The sequence below is a fragment of the Pleurodeles waltl genome, chromosome 6 (genome assembly GCF_031143425.1).
Source record: "Pleurodeles waltl isolate 20211129_DDA chromosome 6, aPleWal1.hap1.20221129, whole genome shotgun sequence".
Taxonomy (NCBI): domain Eukaryota; kingdom Metazoa; phylum Chordata; class Amphibia; order Caudata; family Salamandridae; genus Pleurodeles; species Pleurodeles waltl.
Window position 1 is genome coordinate 237,763,103 of NC_090445.1, and position 23,841 is coordinate 237,786,943.

The window sequence follows — 23,841 nt, forward strand, 5'->3', positions numbered from 1 at the left end:
AAACATTTTCTCTCCACTCCAACCCTGCAGATGAATATATTTCTTCGTTTTTATGCTGATAAAACCTCACATCCAGCACCAAGTATCGTGCAAAACCAAGTACCAAAACGTGAGGCTCACGATACGCACTCTCCATTTAGGAGGAGCGCCACAGAACAAGGTGCAAAACGTCAGCTGTGCGCCTTGGGCCAAACAGAGAGGAAAAACTCCTCTTCAGACTGCCCTATGATTGGATATTGCGCACGAGGCCGCGAGGATCAGTACTGCTGGGAGTTGCATACTCCCAGCACACTCTGAGCCCCAGCTAGGCGTGCGCGCGCTCCCTTCCCATCTTTGTAATGTCACTGCCTGCACCGCAAGACTCTGTCTATAGGAGAACGCGCGCGACAACAGAGGAAGCAGGGCGCGCCAACCACATAGTTAGGTAGCGCGCGCTCCCCTTTGGCCCTGCGTCGCGCCCTCGCTCACGCCGCCAGGGAAAGGGGGGAGCCACCGCTACGCCACTGCAGCCTGCCCTCACTGAGAGTGAAGAGGATTTAAAAAAAAAAAAAAAAAAAAAAAGAAAGAAAGTGCGCGTGTGAGTCTCGCGAGAGGGCGCGGGGTTTCACTATTGTGTTTACACTAATTATACCACAAGCACCAATAATCTGAACCGAACCGATTTGGATCAAGGCGGAGAAAGGTTCTGGAACACACCCACACCCCCCCGCAGTCCGAGCGGCAGGACCCCCCCTCCCCACAGCGGTCTCCGATGGGAATATTTTAATATCTTTTTTTAAAACTTTTTTATTTTTACTATTTTTGGGAAATCGATTTCATTTTGGAGGTTTTACATTTGTTTTAATTTCCGGGTCCTGGGGGCTTCGGCCCCCCCTCCTACCCCGCCTCGACGGGGACCACAAACCACAGACATCTCCTACAACCTCCTCCCCTTAACCCCGGAGACCCCGTGCTGGTGACCACCCCGCCCCGTCAGGACGCAGCGACACAGGAAAGGCCGGGGACCCGCGGCCTACGGACGCCCCGGGTCTCGAGTGAGGAGGCGGCCGCCGCAGGGGCATCGGTAGACGGCTTAAGGAGCTAGGCGAGGCCGGGGACCCGCCCCGGGCCTCCGCTCCTAGGTCTTGAAAGCGGTGCGAGGAAGAAGCGGCTGCAACGGAATCCAGGTAATGGAGGTAGAGAGGAGGAGAAAAGGGGTTTGATGGAGATACTGTGCGTGCGGGAAGTGGTGGATGCACTGCCTGAGGGGTGAGGGCACTCAAGGCCCATGACTACGTCCAGATCTGCACAGGGTGCAGCATTTATGTGCAGATGCGGAGAAGTTTGGCAGGTCCTTGGAACTGGTCGAAATGGTTATATGTGCATGTGAAAGAGACTTGGGAGGGAAATGCCGAAGCTCCTGGATTCCTTAGGACTCACCAGGAATGTGTCCAGAAATGGCTGACCTATAGGTGTCCCGGGATAGAAGAATCCATCATTTTATTTTCAAAGATGTACATTGCTAATTTTCGGTTGTTTATGAAGGTTACTGTTTAGGGGTACAGAGGGCAATGACCAACTTCTACATTACTCTTAGTTACTCTTTGGTTTACATGTAATATTTGCCGAGTGGAAGATGGATACTACGGGACAAGCTAAATAGCGATGCACTTGGTGGTGTGCTTGCTTGAGCAAGTGGTGGGCAAATGTAGCAGGCTAAAAGTTGTAGGGGCCGTATCTTAGATGATAAGTGGTAGGAGTTGTCGGGCGAATGGAGAAATGTGGTTTTGTATGCACAGTAGACAGCTGCACGTAGAAAGTAGCTTCTGAGACATTGGGCACTTGAAACGGACATTAGATGGGAGTAGGTCATTGTGGAAGGAGATGAGTGTTGGATGAGTAGATGTTGGACAGACCGCAGGCCGGATCCTGCTGTTGTTTTTGGAGATGGGTGACAACGGCAATAGGCGTATTCAGAGGGTGGGCTCTTATCAAACTAATGATGGTTGACCTGTTTCTAAACTGAGAATAAAGGAAAACAGCTACATTAGCAAAGCCGCTTTATTATTGTGGGCCGTTAATGGGTAATGTTTGGCCTACATTATGGGCTAATATATATGGATTACTGTTGAAGAGGAACCTCCAGCTACACTGTTTGTGTGGCAAGAACAACCTTTGTGGAATTAAGTTACATTACTTACTGTTTGGGGTGGGAGGAAGAGTTGACTGCTTCTGAATTAGAATGGTAATGCAATACCTTTTAAATAAAAGTGGTGTGTTATCACCTAGTTTCGACACTTAAGGAACAAAATACTTCATTGACAGTTCTTTGACTTGGAATTTGTAGCTCATGCAGTTCTCAGATTGATTCATATTAGGTCGGCAGTTAATGGAATGATGAATCTATGGGGTTGGTGAGTCTCTGCTTACTAGCAGTCTCTAAGTGCTTGTCACTGTTGAGTGTGCGACTGTGCTTGTGCTGACGTTGACAGTCCGCAGACTGATGAGCGCCTTGGGGTGGCACCTATAATCAGATGGCAGTCAGGCACTTGCAGTTTTCTAGCTAATGGTCCTTTGTTGTTAACCATTTTTTTGGCTGATGTCTGGCGTTAGTCATTGTTGGCCTAATGTGTTGCCTTGCTTTAGCAGCTAGCCAGGTGATGGTAGTCCACAACTGATAGTTAATTGCTAGTGTCTTCCGATGTTGTCAACTCTTACACTGATCTGCCCTCAGAATGAATGAAATATTTTTGTATTATGTGTCTGCAGCTAAAATACTTGGTGAACTGCTATGTTTGAAAACTGACGAATGGGCTCGCATTGGCAGGCGTATACTATCTTGACGCTCTTGGGTGGATGGGAATCTGACCTTACCTGCTGTGGGATCATAGTGATCTTACAAGGGCAGTTCTTCAGGCTTTTGGGCTGGTGTCCACCTGTGCTTGGTAGTTCTTGAGCAGATGGTTGTCATGGCTATCTGGCAATTTTCAGGCTAGCAGGCTTGTGCTGTTGGTGGTTCACAGGTCAATGGCAATCAACACTTGTTTTTGGCAATTCTCAGTAATTCTGCTTATGTTTTCCTCAAGCTTATGTTCTTCTGGCATTGGTAGTACTCTGAGGTCTTGCGATGAGTGTCAGTTCTCGTTCTCATGAGCTCATCACATTTTAATTTTCACACTGATGGCCAGCTCTCTGAAAAGTCCCAGGCTTATTAATGTAGTATATTGAAATTGTTGCACTAATGAACATTGGCTTTTCTAAACCTTGTAGATGATTGACAGACGTTTTTCGAGCTAATAGGTGTTAGCCATTTATATTTTTTCACTGGTGGGCACTTATCAGTGGTAGTTGCCACGGTGATAAACATTTGGCGTTAAAGGTATTATAACTGTTCAGTGTATTACCTTTTCCAATAAGAAACTTGTGTTGACGTTTTTTTCCCCCCATCGATGAGCGTCCAGCTCTTCTATTCCTTGGAATTTTTAGGTTATAGAATTAGGAAGTCTAAGCCTGATGGACTCATGGCATTACGTTTCATAGAATGATGAGCTCTAAGTGTAGGTGGTTCCTTTAAAAAAAAAAAAAAAAAAAACTGTTTATTTGAACATTGCTCATTGTATAGTAGACATAGCAGTGTCAATAACAAAGGAGGAAGTGGCATAAAATAACGTGGCACTTTTACGGCCTGTAACAGTGTCTTGTAGGTAATTGTAAGAGTACTATAGTAGAGGTTATTACCCCGTCTTCTCACAAGTCCCTTATTCATCAGTGCCCCGAAAGTTGCACTAGGGACTCCAAACTTTATCCCATTTATTGGGACATCCCTTACTCTGATAAACCACTTTCTCCTCTCTTTGACACCTGTCCAGGTCTGTTTCCCAATCCACAACCAGTGGGGGAGTGGGCCTTCCCCAAGACTGCAGTGTTCAGTTTAGCAACCCCTATCACCAATGTCGCTCAAATTTTCCGATATTTTTATCATGTTTCACCCCCTGTTATTTGTAATAGAATCCATTTGACATTGTGGGAATAGTTTGCATCATGACCTGAGAGATCCTACCAGTCTCTACACACCAGTAGATTTGTGTTACTGGACAGTCCCATAGGATATGAAAAAAGGAACCCTCCTGCCCACAACCTCAACGGCATAATGGTGTATTAGTCCTCTTTAGCTTATGAAGGAGGGCCCTGGAGTAATAATATATGGGGAGGATCCTCAATTGTATTAGCCGAAATGTCGCTGTTATGGCTCTCTCTCGTGGGCTTTGTAATACTTCTGTCCAGGTGTCATCATCTAAATCTCCCAAGTCTTGGTCCCAGGCCTCTCTGATTGACACCATCGGGTCAGGGGAATTGCTTATACATTTTCTATAGATTTTTGAGTTACCCTTATCAGTCATAAACTCTGTGAGTAGCCTGTCTTCCTGAGGGGTAGCTACTTGTAGTTGTTCCCCTTCTTAATATGGCATCTTAGAACCTGTCCTAACTGGAGACATATATAATGGTATAGATGGTTCTAAGACTTAGCTTCTGTCGTAGGTAAGTCTTGTTATGATAATTGTCGAATATTGCCATATGTTTGGGGAAATGTTCTGTCCAGAAGTGGAGATTCTCCTAATGGCTGATTCGTAGTTTTCAGGTTTGTACCACCATTAAAACTACAATTGCTTTGGTCTATTAACATCCAATGTTATGAGTCCGCAGGCTGTTATGCTTGTAGTTCACAGAATGATGTAAATCAGGTTATGGAAGTTCCTGGAGTGTTGGTTGACACATTGCCACTTCGACTGATTAGCATCGGTGGTCTCTGATGGTTAGTCTGGTATTGGCGATATATTTGAAGTAGTTGATGGGCTTTTTGGCATTGGCAGATCTTGGACTAGTGATCTGTATTGTATCAAAATTTCTCAGACTTACGCCTCTCTCATGTTGGCAGTTTTCTCTATCTTCAAGTGCACACCAGAGTACAACGTACCAAGTAATAAATATCGACTTGTGGTCCTCCATACTTTATGCAGAAAATTGGAAAACACAAATACTATTGGAGTTAAGGTGTCTTGTTTGGATATAGGGAGAGTTTTTGTTCCAAACTCCCAAGCTTCAGAAAAGTAGCACAAGCCGTTTCATCCTATGTTTTCGATGAGCAGAGCAAAATAATAAAATACATGCTTCTGTTTCATCAGTTTGCTCTTTATAAATGCATCTTTTAGATGTCATTGTTTTGAAAGTGTATGGGTTGCAATGCGAAAGTTAAAGTAGCCAGTCTAAGCTCCAGGAATTTGCAAACTATGTTTCAACTTTGCCCAAATACCCGTACACATGTAAAACTTGGGCATTCCTCATTGAGGATGCCAGATGCTCTTTCGTGTTTACTATAGTCTGTGTATTCTTAGTTAAGATGCTTTGATGGATTAATGTGCTTATCACTGCTGGATTAATATAATAACGTGAAATACCTAAATACGCAATGGTTTCATATATATTTGATAACCCAGGAAGATCCATTTGAATTTCTGATTTTCATGATATCTTGAAACTCTGCCCTTGGTGGTCCTAATGTTGTATTTGACCAAAGACGGCCAGAGTGTAGTAAGGTGCTTAGCCCTAATTTTAGGGCCCAAAAACTTCTTATATGCTCATTAGGAATCGCAGCACTAGTTCAAGAAAATAACTCTCAGCCACTCTTTAACTTTTTTAATTTCCATAACCCAAACGTCTAACAAATTTGAAACAGCCAACAGAGTATGTGATATGTATTCCTCATTAAGAGGCAAAATTGTAATAGATGCCCAGCCTTCTAGCAAATTTCAGGGTGGCATTACCCCTATGTAGCTGTATAAAACTAATCCTTTCAGTCTTTAATCCAAAAAGCATTTGGGTCAGAGTACAGAACATCCTGGAATTAACTACAAAGACAGTGTTAAGTAGTTGAGGGTTATGGTATTTCACAGCCTGGCTGACTACATGTAAAAACTAAATTTAGTATTTAAGAAATGGTAAACATTTTCAACTTTTGACTTTAAAACTAAATGCCCATTACTCGAGTGGCATTTCATTTTGAAGCTTTTTGATTACAAAAATAAAATTTGGCTTTTCGGACTTTAAACTTTTAACTTAGATTCATTCTTTGTCTGATCATTAATATCATAATCCCTAGCAGAGGACATACCAAAGTCTGTTTTTAGATGGGGCACTGCAGTTGCAGGTACCATTAACAGTCCTTGTGGATAGATTTTCCTTTTGTGTTCTTGATTATAAATATGCCAGAGGCTACATGGGGAAAGAATTTTGATAAATAGTTGTTAGTAGTCTTTATTATTTATTCTGGGGTTAGTGTAAGTTTTTTATAACTATATTTGGATGGATAAAGGTAAATTTCACCTTTTTTGATAGAGAAGAGGTTGTTATCGGTATCACCCAGATGTTTTTAGACACTTTACTGATACCCTGTAAGTCCTTGTTATAGTAAAAAGAGAATATAATGCTTTTCAACATTTTACTGAAGTTCAACAAGTTAGACTTGCTTTGCAGCCCTGGCTGGAGTCCATCTCAGAGTACGTGCAAGCACAGAAAAGGGCATTTTAGCTCTGCTACGCACAGCAAGTACATTGTAATAAACATTTCTTTACTGAATATATAGGAAACAGTTAGTGTGGTACTTATGCAATTATCTTCTAAGAACTAGGGAGCTGGGTCCTAGGCACTCTGTAATACACTTGTTTTTAAAATATTTGAACACCTAAACCACAATCACGTAACTGATAAACTTGAAAAAAAAGTGTAAGTAAACCATATTTTTTCGAGGGTGCAAGAGAGGGAATTGGACCCCCAATTGACCACACCTGAACATGTGGGATGGGGTCAGGGGCTTTCAGGGGAAGCTCCACAATCAGTGAGAGCAGCAGTGATGATAAATATATTGTAAAAATCACAGCGGTAAGGGTGTTCATATTTATTCCACCCCCCCACCACCTCCAACCATTGTTGATTCTGAATTTACTTTAAACAGCATATAATCTGGGTGTGAAGCAGGTTGCAAAGGTCAAATCGGGACAAATGAAGGTGTGTATAAATTAACTTCAAGTTTCTTTATTATTCTGGGTTTTGGAAAACAGCCATTGGAAACATCAAGGTATTGAGGCTCGAGCCCTTAAATCGGCTTTAATAGTCCACATTAAATCCTAATACATTGCTGAGAGGAAAAGTAACAAGCTACATTTAAAAAATAGTCTCTATTATTCTTAAATATGCATCCCTGATGCCAGCTTTAATTTGCTGCCTTCATCGTAAATTGCTCCCACAAGCTGTGGCGTTTTTTTAAATTGCGGAAGTGTTTCAAGGAAAGACAGGCTCTTCTCTACAGGGGATTTGAGTGTTGATGTGGCTATTCTATACAAGTTGGTAGCTAAGCGAGTCAAATGCTGGGGTGCCAACTCTTGTGGGACCCCACATGAATTGTTGGTAAATAATGATATTAAAGCCTCAGGTTGTAAATGATGGATGTGATTCGTTGCACATTATGCAGACTACCTCTGCACTGGCTCATTAACACCAGTTGAGGAAGCAGATAAAAATTGTGGTCAACATTGTCAAAGTCTTCAGCTTCTTTCTTCGCTTGTTCTCAACGTGCAGGATCCCTGAGATCTAAGAACAGATGTTCAGAATTGGATGTTAAAAGTGCTGAAACATTAAACATCTATTTATTATTCATCCCATTAGTGCAGCAGCCTGCTTATGTAGCAGCCAAATAAATACTTGTAATGTTCTTTATATTGTCTAGCACAACTTAAGAGGTCTGAGGAAATAGGCCCCATTTTAGTGCTCGACCAATCAGTTATATTATGCACACTTTTTGTGCCCATTTAAAACTTTTTTCCTTGAAGCATGAGTATTAGGCTCAGAATTGTGTAAGCACAATAATATTGTTTTATCTTGTTCGCCAGTAGAAACAATTGTAAAAATTCAAGCACCATACTAATACGTTGTTGTAATATCTGGTATTTGTGCAGACTGGTTTTTGTTTGAAATGATTCTTTAGTCCTCCTCTTTTTTTAGCCATTTTGAGCACATTATCTATTTTATCTTTTATGATAATATTATGCTCATAGAAATAATTCATTTGATTCTCAACAACAGTTTCCTATGTATTCAAGAAATCATTCCGCTTAATCTGATTAATTCAGTATGTTAAAGGTTTTCTCACTATTATGCCAACTTATTTGCTGGCAGTTTTAAGAGGGGGAACCTGGTCCATTAGAATAGGATTCTCTTTTGGAGAAAGTTTCTAGGCTTCATCTTGATGATATGTACATGCACTGTACAGGAACAATATTGTCATCTGTTTAACAATGACACCAGTCTGAAATAGACAACGCAGCACAATTGTATGCAAGCAGCAATTTGGAGGAAGTCTGTCATTTAGACATAAACCCTGTAATTCAAAATGACAAGCCTTCTGTTGTGTCATATGCCCACCCCATCACCGTAAGAAAATGTAACACATTTTTGGTCAAATGCTTAGGAGAATCTTCTGGTAAAGATTGTGACTTCTGGACATCTAGATAGGAAGTGGGACAACATTCAACAGGAACGGTTGCAGTGAAAAGGGTTTTAAGAAATGCTAAGTGTTGAATAAAAAGAAATAAAGGGACTATCTTGTACGCAATATCTAAAGACAGTATCATGTCACTTTTGAGATTGGATTTACCCTCTCTCAATTTGGAGAGTAAGGATGTTGAGGAATAAACATTGGTATTTACAGAGTTAAAACACAATTTGTAAGAGTCATTACATCAATCCACCCTAAACTGTCCAGACCAACTGAAAACCTCTTTAAACATTTTGTAGGCCTCCAGATTGTGTGTATTACAGCTCTTGTAGTTTTAAGAAGAATATATAGCTAGACATCAAATTCAATAAGTCTACTGAATCGAAGGTTACAAACCTAAAATGTTCTTGTGTATAAGTTATGTGGGTAGCCCTCAAAACAGTTAAGAGAACAAATTCTACACTATGTAGGAAACACAAAGAACCAAAGATATTGCTTGCCAGCACACTATGGGAAAGTACATAGGGGGGTCATTCTGACCTTGGCGGTCCATGACCGCCATGGCGGAGGGCGGCGGAAGCACCGCCAACAGGCTGGCGGTGCTTCCTGGGCGATTCTGACCGCGGCGGTAAAGCCGCGGTCAGAAAAGGGGAGCCGCCGGTTTCCCGCTGGCCCAGGGAATCCGCCATGGCGGCGCTGCTTGCAGCACCGCCATGGGGATTCCGACCGCCTTCCCGCCAGCCTGTTTCTGGCGGTGTCCACCGCCAGAACCAGGATGGCGGGAACGGGTGCCGTGGGGCCCCTGGGGGCCCCTGCACTGCCCATGCCACTGGCATGGGCAGTGCAGGGGCCCCCTAACAGGGCCCCACAAAGATTTTCACTGTCTGCTGTGCAGACAGTGAAAATCGCAACGGGTGCCACTGCACCCGTCGCACCCCTTCAACTCCGCCGGCTCCATTCTGAGCCGGCTTCATTGTTGAAGGGGCTGTCCCGCTGGGCCGGCCGGTGGTCTTCTGGCGGTCGCCCGCCGGCCCAGCGGGAAAGCCGGAATGGCCGCCGCGGTCTTTCGGCGGGAACCGCTTGGCGGGCGGCGACCGCCGCGGTCAGAATGACCCCCATAATTCTGAATGAAACAAATATTAAATTTGCATTCCATTCTCTTGGAACAGTCAAACACAATAGCAGAGAGGGTGACTGAACATTGTCACGATGAAGGGTAGAAGCACTCTGGATCCTCAAGTTGCATGTTGTAAAGATGGGACATAGTGAGGACAATTAACCTAAATATTGTAGAGAAAATGAAACCTGAGTCTTAACTGCCAAAAACATTAACAACCATCAGATAAGTAAACATATATATGTGTGAGATTTTAGTGTATGAATATACAGTGAATAAACAAGTGGAAGTGCCATCATAAGGAATAGATTATGTCCATGCTTTAAATTTGCTTTAGTGAGCACATAAAGATTTACAATTTAATATATCATTCTGTTAATCAATATTCCACTTTATTTGGTGTCCTAAAAAGCCATGAAAGCACAAAATTACAAATAAATAAAATCACAATTAAAAAGCACATCAGAGAAATTTGGAGAACTCCTCCTTAAAAATCACAATCCATAATTGTCCCTTAATTTCAATGCCTGCGTAATAAAATTCAGAACTGCAAAGCATATTGTTGGGCATTCTAACCGCTGTATCATCCTAAAACTCCTCACCGTATGTAATGAGACGGGTTTTCTCTTAAAATAGGGCATAAAAAACTTTTCCCAAAATCATAATACAATGAGCAAAACCGTGTAAAAGTAGATTGCCTGGAAACACAGTTGCAATGACATAAACCATGACCTTGCAACCGGAAAGGCCCCTAAAAAGTGAATTGTGTTTGCTCTTACCTGCGTTAAATAAAACCTGTGTTCTGAGCCCTCTATCCATGTCAAATAGCGCTCCACCTCGTTGCATGTTGATAATAGTATACAATTGCACGGGCAACATTTCAACCACCTTACTCATTTTTAATCTATCCACATGAGCCAAATAGGATTCCTTAACCATGTACCTTTATGTTTGCCTTGTTTAAGGCAATCCTCCAAAATCCTTCTAGAATAAATCAGATCAGGGGATAACTAAACCCTGATCCATAATATGAGGGGTGTCAAGCCCACCCAATGTTCCAAAAAGCATTCTTCAGAATGGAGGATAAAGCTTAAGGTTGATCTGGTGAGCCCCAACAGTCTACCCATAAATCTGTTGTCTATAACCTGAAGTGATTTAGGTGAACTATACCCCCATACTCTTGCACCATATGTGCCTGAAAGAATACATTTCCTTTTACATAATTGGACCAGCTCTTTCAGAAGTTTGAGACCTAATTTTTTAGCAAACCTATACAACATCTCACATCCCACCTCCATCGTTTGTGACCTTTGAGAAAACAAATGTTTCCAAGGTAATTTGTCATCAAATAATATTCCAGGATAACTGAAATGCTTAGTTTTCTGGTTGGTGTACCACCTAGATAGAAAGCTTTTGAACAAGTATTTTTTGGGCCATATGTTAAGATTTATCATTGTTCACCTTGAGATTCAAACCTGCATAAAGCTAGGGAACCTACCCAGGAGTGCCTGCAGGCCGTTTGCTGTGTGGACTAAAAGAACTGCATCATCTGCGTAAAGCAAGACATGGATTGCTCACAAACCTATTTTGGGCACACTCAGAGAACATGTACTTAAAAAAAGAATCCAAGGCGTTAATATAAAACAAAAATAAAAACTGAGCCATAATACAACCCTATATTACCCCTCGAGTAACTGGGAAAGAAGCCGTCAAGTCACTCCCCCAGGAGTATCGCACTCTTATGTAATTGACACAGTGCAAATATTTCAGAATGGCCAGAAGCAATAGGTCAAACCCTGCTAAGGTCATAATGCCCCAAAGTTTTTCCCTATCTACTAGATCAAAAGCAGAAGAGAGGTCCATGAAGGCATATGAATTGTTCCCTTACCCGGGCGGAACCCGTATTGAACATCTGTTATATAAAATAAAAAAAATCATTTCTTCAGCAAAATCTTTCAATTTTCCCTTAAACAACTCTGCCAAAAATCTTCAAGGAGGAGTCTAACCGGGAAATGGTACGATAATTTGAAGGCACATTTTTGTCCCCTATAAATAGGGACTACAATTTACCAAATACCACTTGCTAATCGAAAACTACATACACTTGTCAGTAAAGGTGCCCACAACTCAAGATTGTGTTTAAAAAAATAAAAAAATCCAATGGTAGCCCGTCTGGGCCTGATGCTTTCCCTGTTGCTGAACGTTGGATTGCTGTTTGTACTTCGCCCCACTGAGAGAGTCACTGAGTTCTTTGAGATCTCCCAAAGTAATAGAATTGGAACAAACACAGTCTGGTTCGGAGGCTTCCATAAAACAATAATTCACCTCTCTAAATGTCTCCAGACCAAGTCCTTCAGTATTTTATTAGCATCAACATATTGCCATTTTCAGCGAACCCCCTTATTTATAGTGAATGATAATGATGCAATTTTCCATTTAATACAAGGACAACTGAGAGCTCTTTTTAACTCAGTCAGAAGAGGGAAGGGATCAATTCACGGTGAAAGATACACCTCATATCCTTCCATCCATTGCAACAGATCTCCAACAGAAGGATATGATCAATAGTTCTCCCCTTACCTCTCCCTACAAAAGTTGGATTGGGTGGGGCGTCTCCCTTTCTTAGTTATGATGCAAAAGCCATATTATTGACCAGCACTATCATGGTTAATGCTTCCCGGTAAGCCGTATGCTCAAAGTGACTTGTATGGTCCCCCTGCTCATTCACTACTCCACAGACTCTTCTTCTATTACAACAACATCTAGCTATAATAAAATCTCCTACCCGTATCACAGAGGTACTGGGATCTTTCTGCATCGTTTTGCTCAGCAGAGTGTCAAACAACCAAGTCTCTTGGTAACATATAATGTTGAAGGTTTCAATAGAGCTCAGCCACTCCTGATTTGCCAATTTAGATCTGAGCCCTGCAGCATTCCAAGAAAGGAGTTGCAATGGTGCTGAGCGGAATGTATCTGGTATGTCTAAAGTTTAAATGCCAAAGACTTTAAGGAAATGGAATCACCTGAACTCTGCGCTTAGGCTTGAGGGCCATTCTCCGTTTCATATTCACCCCCTCCCTTCTGCAGATGCTGCCTTTCAACTTGACAGATATTACTTATTTGACTAACAACAGCAGGAGTCCACCCCACCTCCCATTTAAACACCATGTCCAACTGGCTCCTGCCTCCCCCAACAGCCCCCCTCAAACCCCACCCAGGAATTTCACAGGCAAGATTTCACACACCCTGTTTCCTTGTTCATTAAACACCCCTGATTTAACCACACCCTTGCCTGTGCAATGTATCTGAACTAAAGAACTTGAGGTGCCACGCAGTAAGCCTCCATTTTGGGAATCGCCATCTTCCTTAGACAGTCAGTCATTACTGTCCAGTTCTGACAATACCTGAACTCTGTTTTGTATCGGAATTCCCTGGAGTTCTTCCAAAAATGGGCTATGAGATGTATGAGAGCCCACACTTGCCTTTTTCATACTATAATGGTATGTCCGGTAAAAATCATCCTAAGAGACAATCAGTACCCCATCACCAACTTGCTTACACTGGCACCAGTGTATTAGATTTATGAAATGATGAGCCAAATCTGGGAACCTGCAATTGATAACGATACAGTCCCCGTGAAGAGATTTACCAGAAAGACCTATCAAGTTAACTTTCCTCCCCATGAGGCTATCCTTATACACCAGTGTAGTGAAGTTAGTATTTCTAGTAAGCCAGTGGCAAACTTTATTTTTCAGAGCTGTAAAAGGTTCTTCCACTGTCAACTGTATGGGGGTACCCCTACTAACACCGCAACATAAGGTGAACATTTATGGGGCAAATGTAAGTGCTCTTGGCTGCGACTTGAATGATGAGGAGAAACAGTCTCATTAGTGGTTAATCAGTTGGAGTGACCAGCTGCTCTTTGGCACCATTCCAGGTATGTAGTTTTTCCGCACACTGCTCCCTCGATGTCCCTGCTAAATTAGACTTATTCATAGAGGATGTTTCGGCGTCATGGAGATTTTTGGCAGTACAATGTTTTGGCCTTTCAGAATCTCGCTTAGCTCCCATGGTCTTAGAATTGCCCAGAAAACTCCTGGAACTCCCAAAAGGACATTAAGGGCAGCATGGGCTAAAGCTACTGAGGGCATTGGGTCCAGACTAGGGGGTGTGATCCTGAACTGGGAAATTAAGGGCCATATGTATGAAAGCTTTTTCCTATAGACACAGAATGGGTAAAATCCTTTCGTACATCTGGCCCTAAATCCCTAACTGTCCCTTCTAAGGCACAAATTCTGTCTAAAACTGGAGCAATTGCATTGGTAATGGCATCCTTCACTATCGACACCAAATCCTCCCATAATAAACGTTGCCCAAAGTCAGATATCTGTAATGTATGGGGCTGCTGCACCAAAGCGTCTATTATCTGTCTAGTCAATCTTGCACCTGATTTATTGGTTTCATTAGCAACTTTGCTCGATTTGGACCGCCTCTTCCTTTTCGATGGAGGTTCCGCTATACTATTATTTAAGCCAGGGTTATTGGTGATAGCTAAATATGAGATTGCTAAATTATTGTCTACTGGCCCTGCTGATATCGAAATAGGAGATTCTGGGAGCTGTATTGTTATATTATCCACCACTAAGTTATTAATAGACTCATATGCTAAAGAAATTAGAGTTGGATGATGACGGTCTATATTATCCTCTATCTCAAGCGAGAGACACCTTTCAGCCAATTCAGTCTCTTTTAGAGCAACGCTAAGAAAGAATCCAAATGAGTACCTTGCTTTGAGGACCTAGCAGCGTAAGTATTGCCTACGACCGTCTTCCTTTTGTCCATTATCCCACACAGCTCTGCAACTCCAATCCTAAATACTAATAATAAATACCCTAGTGAAGTGGATCAGCAAAAATGGAACTAAAGGGGAAGGGGCCCGGCCCAACCTCTTCCAGGAGACGACAGTTCTGGTCTTCGCCTGGGCGCATGCCCAGCCACGTCCCATGCCCCAGGCAGTCAGTTTTACTTTCTAGCATGTATGCTGCGTTCCTGGCCCCACTTCCTTCCACTCCACCTGACGATTAGGGATGCTGGGGATGTAGTCCCACCCAACTCAATGACACAGAAGAGAGCAACTGGCAGCACTAGGCAACAAATGTTTACTGCTCCGCGGGCAGTCAGTTGCACTTTAGAGTGCATCTGCTGAGTTCCTGGCCTCACCTCCTTCCACTCCACTTGACGGTTAGGGATGCTAGGGGATGTAATCCCACCCCAGCGCGATGACACACAAGCGAGCCGCTATCATCAAAAGGCAACAAAGGTTTCCAGCGCCACAGGCAGTCAATAGCTCTTTATAGCGAATCTGCAGAGTTCCTGGCCCCACCTCCTTCCACTCCACCTGATGATTAGGGATGCTGGGGGATGTAATCCCACCCCATCGCGATGACACAGAAGGGAGCATCTAGCAGCAAAAGGCAACAAAGGTTTCCAGTGCCGAAGGCAGTCAATAGCTCCTTATAGCGTATCTACCGAGTTCCTGGGCCCACTTCCTTCCACTCCACCTGACAATTAGGGATGCTGAGGGATGTAGTTCCTCCCCAGCATGATGACACCGAAGGTAGCAGCTGGCTGCAAAAGGCAACAAGTGTTGCAAAAATTATATAATTGTGCCAAAATCAAACTTTTGTTTCTTTGGAGCAGTATGGTTTAGTTTTTGTTCTCTTTAGGGAATCTGGTTACATGCTGTATTTTCATTTCCTTACTGTGTCTGACGGTTTTCACCCAGCATCATGAGTTACCAGTTTACTTAAGCAATTTCGTCACATTGGGTTGTTGCTTGTCCAGCCATTAAACTACCATGTTCATTTTATAACTATTGATCACCGTGCATTATTTTCTAAAAAAAAAAATATATAATTACAAATCAATATTTTAGAGTTTCCATTATGTATACAAAAGCAAGCATTATCATAAATGATTTATTTAACCTTAGACACACAAATTAAAAAAGATCCACTGGAGGGTTCAGGAGACAGACAATTGACAAGATATAGTAAATCAAAGCTTTTTACTTAACCTCAAACAAGCAGAGTCAAATGGAACAAATTCAAAACTTTTTTTCAAGAGAAACTTTGCTAAGTATCAATGTAGTTAGGGTTCTTTAGGCACTACAAAGGTAGTAAGGGGAACCAGCAAGATCCACAGAAACAGTTAGCTCTTCAGGAACATCAGTCTTCAGTTCAGTTCCGGTGTCAGTGACTGATTACAACTGACTTCAATTGAGTGGTCCTAATGCAAGGAGTGTATGATCCTGAAGATGCTCAAGGATGCTGAAAATGCTTGTGGTCGACAGGGGTCTTCCTGGGGGTTACTACTCGGTCTACGGACTTGGTGAGGTGAACCTGGCCATAGGGTTCTACATATCTCAAAACCCTCTCAAGCTTGGTAAAAGGACAGTCGCTACTGGGCTACCAGTTTGCAGGTTTTAGTGTTTTTATTATTTTAGTGGTACCCTACCTTCTGGGTGACCTAGCTGCACTCTGACAACTCTCCTGGGTCCTGTAGACTCTGGGGCAGATCTTGAGAATTCAGTCTTGGTCCCTCGAGCTGCATGGCAGTGAGGAGCAGTGGTTCAGGAATCTGGGCTACCACCTTATCCCCTCAGGCTTCTTCAGCTGCTGTGGGCCTGTGCTGTGACCAGGTCATCCAGCTGACCCTGGAGTCTCTTGCTATGGCTAGACTCAGGAGTAAATATCTTCAGAAGCGGGACGCAGTATGCACACTCCCTTCTCCTTTGATAGCCAGCAGGTGCAGCCCATGCTGGTGTAGCCTCTGTTCGCAGGGTCCTTTGTGCAGCAGGTCAGTCCTCCTTTAGTCTTTGTCTCCAGTCCAGTGAAAACCGAGTTCTGGGTGCCAGGGATGTCCTCCTTGTTTCCAGAAAATGCCCTTAAAGTTTGCGGTCACTAGCCAATGGGCTACCAGGTCCCCTCCCGCTAAATGGCAAAATCCTGTGAAATGTGTCATCTAGGTATCCCAGTGTCCTCTATTCTGCTCACACTCAAGATGGCAGGGCCCCCCCTCTCGACTTGCAGACCTCCCTAGCCCAACTCAAGGCTTGGCTATCAAGGGGTCTGCACGCCCTTGAAAAAAACAGTTTGACAGCTGATTTCCTCTTCCTTTTTCCCTAGTGCCAGCCTGTCTGACTAAAGATTAAAGCAGCCCCTCTCCCAGGTTTCCTGTTTGTCCTTCAGAGGCAGCTTTCTCTTCAAAGTTTGCCATTGGGGGTAACACCTGTGTGGGCCAACAAAATAAACAGAACACACCCACCTCCAATCAGACACTCTTGTGAGGAGAGGTGTAAAATACAATGACCTTAACAAACAAATTGCTACAATGCAAAATACCACTTGTTACTTTTGTTCATTCAAAATTTACTTTTACAGATGCAAAAATGATAGCATAGCACGCCTTCTAAAGCCCCCACACATTCACAACCTTAATGCATACCATTCACACCCAGCATGTGGTACTCAATTGTACATCTATAAAAATACAAAGAAATTCATTCTAATACGATACCAAATTGTTTTGTATAAGGTTGGTCATCAATTTAACCCCTTCGCTGCCAGGCCTTTTCCCCACCTGTGCCAAGCCTTTTTTGGGGGGTATTTGGGGCAGTTCGCGCTTAGGCCCTCATAACTTTTTGTTCACATAAGCTACCCACACCAAATTTGCATCCTTTTTTTCCAACATCCTAGGGATTCTAGATGTACCCAGACTTTGTGGGTTCCCCTGAAGGAGACCCAAAAATTACCCAAAATAAAACAAAAAAATAGTTTTTTTAAAATGGGGGAAAAAAGGGCTGCAGAAGAAGGCTCGTGGTTTTTTCCCCTGAAAATGGCATCAACAAGGTGTTTGCGCTGGTAAAATCACCATCTTCACAGCTTTCAGGAACAGGCAGACTTGAATTAGAAAACCCCATTTTGTCAACACAATTTTGACATTTTACTGGAACATACCCCATTTTTACTATTTTTTTAACTTTCAGCCTCCTTCCAGTTAGTGACCAAAATGGGTGAGAAACCAATGCTTGATCCCAGACAGCTAAACATTTCTGAAAAGTAGACAAAATTCTGAATTCAGTAAGGGGTCATTTGTGTAGATCCTACAAGTGTTTCCTACAGAAAATAACAGCTGAAATAAAAGAATATTGAAATTGAGGTGAAAAAAACAGCCATTTTTCTCCACGTTTTGGTCTGTAACTTTTTCCTGCGATGTCAGATTTTTGAAAGCAATATACGTCTACGTCAGCTGGACTCTTCTAGTTGCGGGGATATATAGGGCTTGTAGGTTAAGCAAGAACCCTAGATATCCAGAGTCAATAAATGAGCTGCACCTTGCAATGGGTTTTCATTCTATACCAGGTATACAGCAATTCATTTGCTGAAATATAAAAAGTGAAAAATAGGTTTCAAGAAAACCTTTGTATTTCCAAAATGGCCACAAGACAAGGTGTTGAGAAGCAGTGGTTATTTGCCCATCTCTGAATTGCGGGTGCCCATACTAGCATGTGAATTACAGGGCATTTTTCGAATAGACGTCCTTTTTGCACACTGTCTTACATTTGGAAGGAAAAAATGTAGAGAAAGACAAGGGGCAATAACACTTGTTTTGCTATTCTGTGTTCCTCCGAGTCTCCCGATAAAAATGGTAAATCACTTGCGTGGGTAGGCCTAGCGCCCGCGATAGGAACTGCCCCCAAACACAACGTGAACACATCACATTTTCACAAAGAAAACAGAGCTATTTTTTGCAAAGTTGCTAGCTGTGTATTTTGGCCTCTAGTTCAGCCTGTACCTTGGGAAACCTAGCAAACCTGCGCAGTTTTGAAAACTAGACACCAAGGGGAATCCAAGATGGGGTGACCTGTGGGGCTCTGACCAGGTTCTGTTACCCAGAATCCTTTGCAAACATCAAAATGTGGCCAAAAAAACACTCTTTCCTCTCATTTCGGTGATAGAAAGTACTGGAATCAGAGAGGAGCCAATTTCCTTCCACCCGGCATTCTCCCAAGTCTCCCGATAAAAATGATACCTCACTTGTGTGGATAGGCCTAATGCCCGGAAAAGGAAATGCCCCAAAACACTATCTGGACACATCAAAATTATCAAATACAAAACTACCTGTTTTTGTGGGTGTGGGTGGTGGGAGGGGGGGGGTGATTGTGGAGGTACCTGCGTTTTTGGTCCTGAGCTCAGCAGCCTTCTGGGGAGAGCTACCAAACCCAGACATTTCTGAAAACTAGACACCCGAGGGAGTCCAGTGAGGTGTGACTTGTGTGGATCCCCCAATGTTTTCTTACCCAGAATCCTCAGCAAACTGCAAATTTAGCTAAAAAATCGAATTTTTTTCCCACATTTCTGTGTGGGATCACCGCACTGGGACACATTTCATACCACCCAATGTTCCCCTTAGTCTCCCGGTAAAAATGATACCTCATTTGTGTAGGTGGGCCAAGTGCTTGTAAAAGGGAAGAGCCAAAAACATGTCGCTAGAGGGGGGAACCAAAAGGGGTCCAAAAGGGCAGTTTGCACAAAAAAACAGTTTTAGGCTGACAAGTGCAGCAGATTTTTTATCGGTATAGATGAGACAATGCTAGGTGGATTCTTACAGATTCCAGAAGGTTCCATCACAAAAACCTGTGAAAAATGTGTGATTTCCAGCAAAGTTGGAGGTTTGCAGGACATTGTGGGTACAAAATGGTGCGGGATGCATGTGAAACACACCACCCTGGAATCACCCAGATGTTTTCAGATGTGTCTAGGTCTTATGATTTCTTCTACATGGCAGCGTCCCAAAGTCCATAAAGTGCAGCTCTCATCATTCCAAGTGGGACGATTTTGAGAGTTAGCCAAGCTGTCATGGCCCAAATGTAAAACCAAAACCCAAAATAATCAAATGTCTTCTTGCTTGCTGTGGGATAAGATGTTTTAGAGTGTGGGGGAGAGCTGAAAGACTGTTACCCCCTTCAGTTGGGGTGGGGGCATAACCAGGCCCATACTAGTTGGTTATATATATATATATATATATAATGTTTTTTTTTTTTTTTATTCCCTGCCATCTAGTAGACTTTGTGCCCACCCCAGGATGTGGATCTGGGGAATTGCCCCATCTGCCCACTGGTGGGCAGAACAACTTTGACCCCATTTATTTGAGGTGGGGGGTATGGTCATACCCCCACCCTCTTATTTTGGTAAAAAAATTCCCTGGTATCTGGTGGGCTTTCTGCCCCCCCCCTCTCTTGGGGCAGATGGGCTTCCAAAAATAGGCCTATCTGCTGCTATAGTAATTTGCCCCCATGGGGAGCGACCCTTACCCAAGGGGCTGCCCCACTAAAGAAAACACGTATACACAAACACACACCAATCTCTGGTGTTTAAGTGGTTTCTGCCCCCCTTGGGGTCAGATTGGCCTAACCAATATCGGCCGGGCAGAAATGGTCTGAATACAATTTGCCTCCCCCCAGGGGAGCGACCCTTACCTAAGGAGTCATTCCCCACCTCTAAAAAACCATCAGCCGTATAGCAATAGGTCGATCTGCCTAAAATAAATTTGCGCCACCCCCCTCCCTGGGAGCGACCCTTGCCTAAGGGGTTGCTCCCCTTGCATGAAATTAGCGCAAAAAAAAAAAACCCACTGCCTAGTGGGATTGGCCTAACAAAATTTGGCCGATCTGCCCCTAAGGGGGGCAGAAATGGTCTAAATACAATTTGTCCCCCATGGGAGCGACCCCTGCCTAAGGGGGTGCTCCCCACCTCTTTAAAAAAAAACATTTGTATCCCTGGCGCCTAGAGATTTCTACAAATGCGCGCTGGCGTCATCAGACGTCACTGGGGGGGGGGTCAGTGGGGGTCAGGGTAGAAGGGGAAGGGCTTCCCCTTCCATCCCTGCCTTTTATGCCCACAGCTCAGCACTTTGCCGGTGGACGTAACCATTACGTCCCCCGTACAGAAGAGGTTAACATAGTTATGATGTGGATGCCAACAACACCCATATTTCGTACCATATTACATAATTGAATGTACATCGCTTAAATGTTCACATTCAAGAGTTAGACAGATTTGTTACATGAGTCAACATACAGTACAAAAATCACCCAAATACAACCAAGACTTTGTATAGTGACTGTATGGCTGATATGTAGGTGCCGACGCACGTTTCGGTGTCCAGTGATCAGCCGACCACACACCTTCTTCAGGGCACAAACTGATTCATACCGCAAAGATTAAACCACCCAGTCGTAGGGTAGAAAGGGTAGCCCAAGATAATAATCTAAGGATATACAAGGCTCGAAAATTCTACTCACCCACTTGCTATGGCGAGTAATATTTTTTCAGGCTATTTTTAGAACCTTCTTAACCCTTCTGGCGAGTTGGCAAAGAACAGGTGTTCTGTACATTCAGAAAGTGAAGAAGGCCTTTAAATCTTATTCTTGACACATTTGCTCTGTGTTCTGAGACTGAGGTCAAAAGTCGGTTTTCTTACAATTAATTTTCCTTCTGACTGCAGAGTTCCAGGATTTTGTCAGATTTTTCCTAACACACATTTAAATAGCTAAGTCAACTGTACAAACCTTTCAAAATATATTTCAGCAGTTGTGCAAGCCCACTGTTTGTAGTTCTGTGTGATATGAAAATTATTTTAAAAGGATTAAAACCAATCAGGACTCTTTACTTGGTAACATGCAAAAAATAAATGTTTTCTGAAACCTGGTTTTCATGTATTTGTTAATACATTATTTAGTTTTATCAGTAAAGTTGCAAGTTAGTGGGAAGGTTTTTGGATATTTGATGGAAATTTTCACTCTGTACATGACAGTGTGCATCCACATCATGCTTTAGTAATATTTTTATTAAAAATTAGAGTTTAAATATAAACCTAGAAACACGCCTGCCCTGGTAGCAATGCTATTAGTAAACTAAGAGACAAGTAATGGATAATGTGTCCTCTATATGTGGGCTCGATTATTTTTATACATGGAGCAAACATTTAGTCCATTTAATCAAAGAGGTTTTTTTGTACAGCAGAAATGCTGAGCTCACATATTTGAAGATGCAATCGTATGAGAATGAAGAAAAAGGCAACTCTTTAAAGTAAAATTTTGCCTAGGGTCACACAATTGAAACCCATTTACGGGTCAAGTACATTACAGGTATGGCCGAGTAAATTATTCAAGTTATTCGACCTGCAGGTCTAGAAAAATGTTTGATTTTCGAGGCCTGATATAAAACAAGATAAGGTAAAGAGCTCCAGCGAGTCTCTGTAACTACCTCTTACACAACATAGACCCAAACATGTTCACATGATAACTGCGCTTATCCATGTGCGTACCCAGTTTAATCCAGTCAAAGAAGAGAGACATGAAAAGTGAATTTACTCAACAAACCACAACCACATCATACATGCTTGCCACTAATCAAACCCATTGTGATTGCATGGTCCCTTAAATTAATGTGACTGTCACCATAACATTGGATAAGTGCATGTTTTAAAGATTTTCACAAGCTTCTCTCTAATATTTTCCCATAATAAGAAAGGTTGGACATTTACTCCTGACAATGGCAGAATTAGAACTTCTTCCAGGGTTGGGAAGAAAGTGGCTGGAGGGAAAATGAACTTGCAAATGCTCAATAGATTTTCACATGAGCAAATCTACACATGCGTATTTACCCATGCTAAAATACAGTTCACAAATATTTTATAGGGGTACGACATATACCATGGGTGCACTTTTGTGACTTTCTTTAAGAATTTGGGGCCACATGTAGGTAGGTTCAGATTTGCGACCCGCAAATTGCGAGTCGCAAATCCGAATGTAGGATGGTGTCCCTGACACCATCTGTGATTCGCAAGGGCTTCGCAAATGCCCACCTCATGAATAATCATGAGGTGGGTCGCAATTTGCGACCCCCCCCTTGCGAATGGCGGCCCTCACAGGGATGGTGGCCTGCTGGAGACAGCAGACCACCATGTCTGTGACTACTTTTCAATAAAGCCGTTTTTTTTTTTTTTTGTAATGCAGCCCGTTTTCCGTAAAGGAAAACGAGATGCATTACAAAAACAAAAAATGAAACGTTTTCATATCATTTTTTCAGAGCAGGCAGTGGTCCGCATGAAAAAATGTTTACAGTGACATTCACAATGGGGAAGGGGTTTTGCAAAAGTGTTAGCACCCATTTGAAATGGGTGCAAACTGCGATTGGTTTGCGCCCTCGTTCGCGGTCACAAAACAATCCTACATTGCACTGCGAGTCGCAGTTAGGAAGGGAACACCCCTTCCTAATTGCGAGTCGCAAACCCGTTTTGCGATTCGGTAACCAGGTTACTGAATCGCAAAACTGGGTTTGTGCATCGCAATGTGCTTTTTGCACATCGCAAGCAGCGAAAGTCGCTGTTTGCGACATGCAAAAAGCTACCTACATGTGGGTCTTGGTCCCTAATTAGGTCTGGTGTTAACAAAGACATTTTGTTTTTATTAAACTTCTATTTCTCTCTCTTTCGGCTGGCTTTACTGTGAGTGATCGCATTCTGCTCTTCCACAAGGAGCATATTGGCACACAAAGTAGTTTTGTTCAGTTTCAGGAACTACAGTGGCAATCAGTGACGTAACGAAACTGGAGGGTGCCCCTTTGCAAAGAACATGGAGGAGCCCCCTCTCCAGACTCACTCAGGTCAGGTGCTGTGCTCAAGGGGCACCCTGGAGGGCGGCTGCGGGGCCTTTGTTATGCCACTGGTGGCAACGTGTGCTTTTAGAGTTCAAAAACTTTTTTTTTTTTTTTTGCCAGTGTTTGTTACAATGTTGAGGGCCTGGTAGCTCCCACAACAATAAAGTGTTACAAAAGCCATGTCAAAACAAGACACGCATTGATGAAACTAAAAGACTTATAAAAATATGTCAGATCTGTTGGCTTTGTCAGTGTTTGTTTATTTTCATGCTTCCCATAATCGTGTTGAAAATGGTTACACTGATTTTCCATTAGAAATATTTTTGGGAAATACTAGCATGCATCAACACATTTTACTAAATCACACTTCATTTGCATCTAATCAGAGAGCATTCTGGGAGCATTATACTTAGCCTCATAGCCTAAACGTTTCAAACATGTGTATACACGTTTTTTTTTTTGTACTGGAACCA

At 42.8% G+C, this 23,841-nt stretch overlaps 1 protein-coding gene across 3 annotated transcripts in view; it reads left to right on the top strand.

Moving 5' to 3' along the window:
* Positions 1-477: 477 nt before the first annotated feature.
* The window catches only part of TLK2 (tousled like kinase 2), a 948,113-nt gene continuing 924,749 nt past the window's right edge, over positions 478-23,841 (top strand). Inside the window, exon 1 of one of the 3 annotated variants that reach the window (XM_069237985.1) lies at positions 478-1,166. The gene's annotated coding sequence lies outside the window, so the exon portion shown is untranslated. The remainder of the gene's footprint in view (positions 1,167-23,841) is intronic. The other 2 variants (XM_069237987.1, XM_069237986.1) reach the window with 2 other exon arrangements.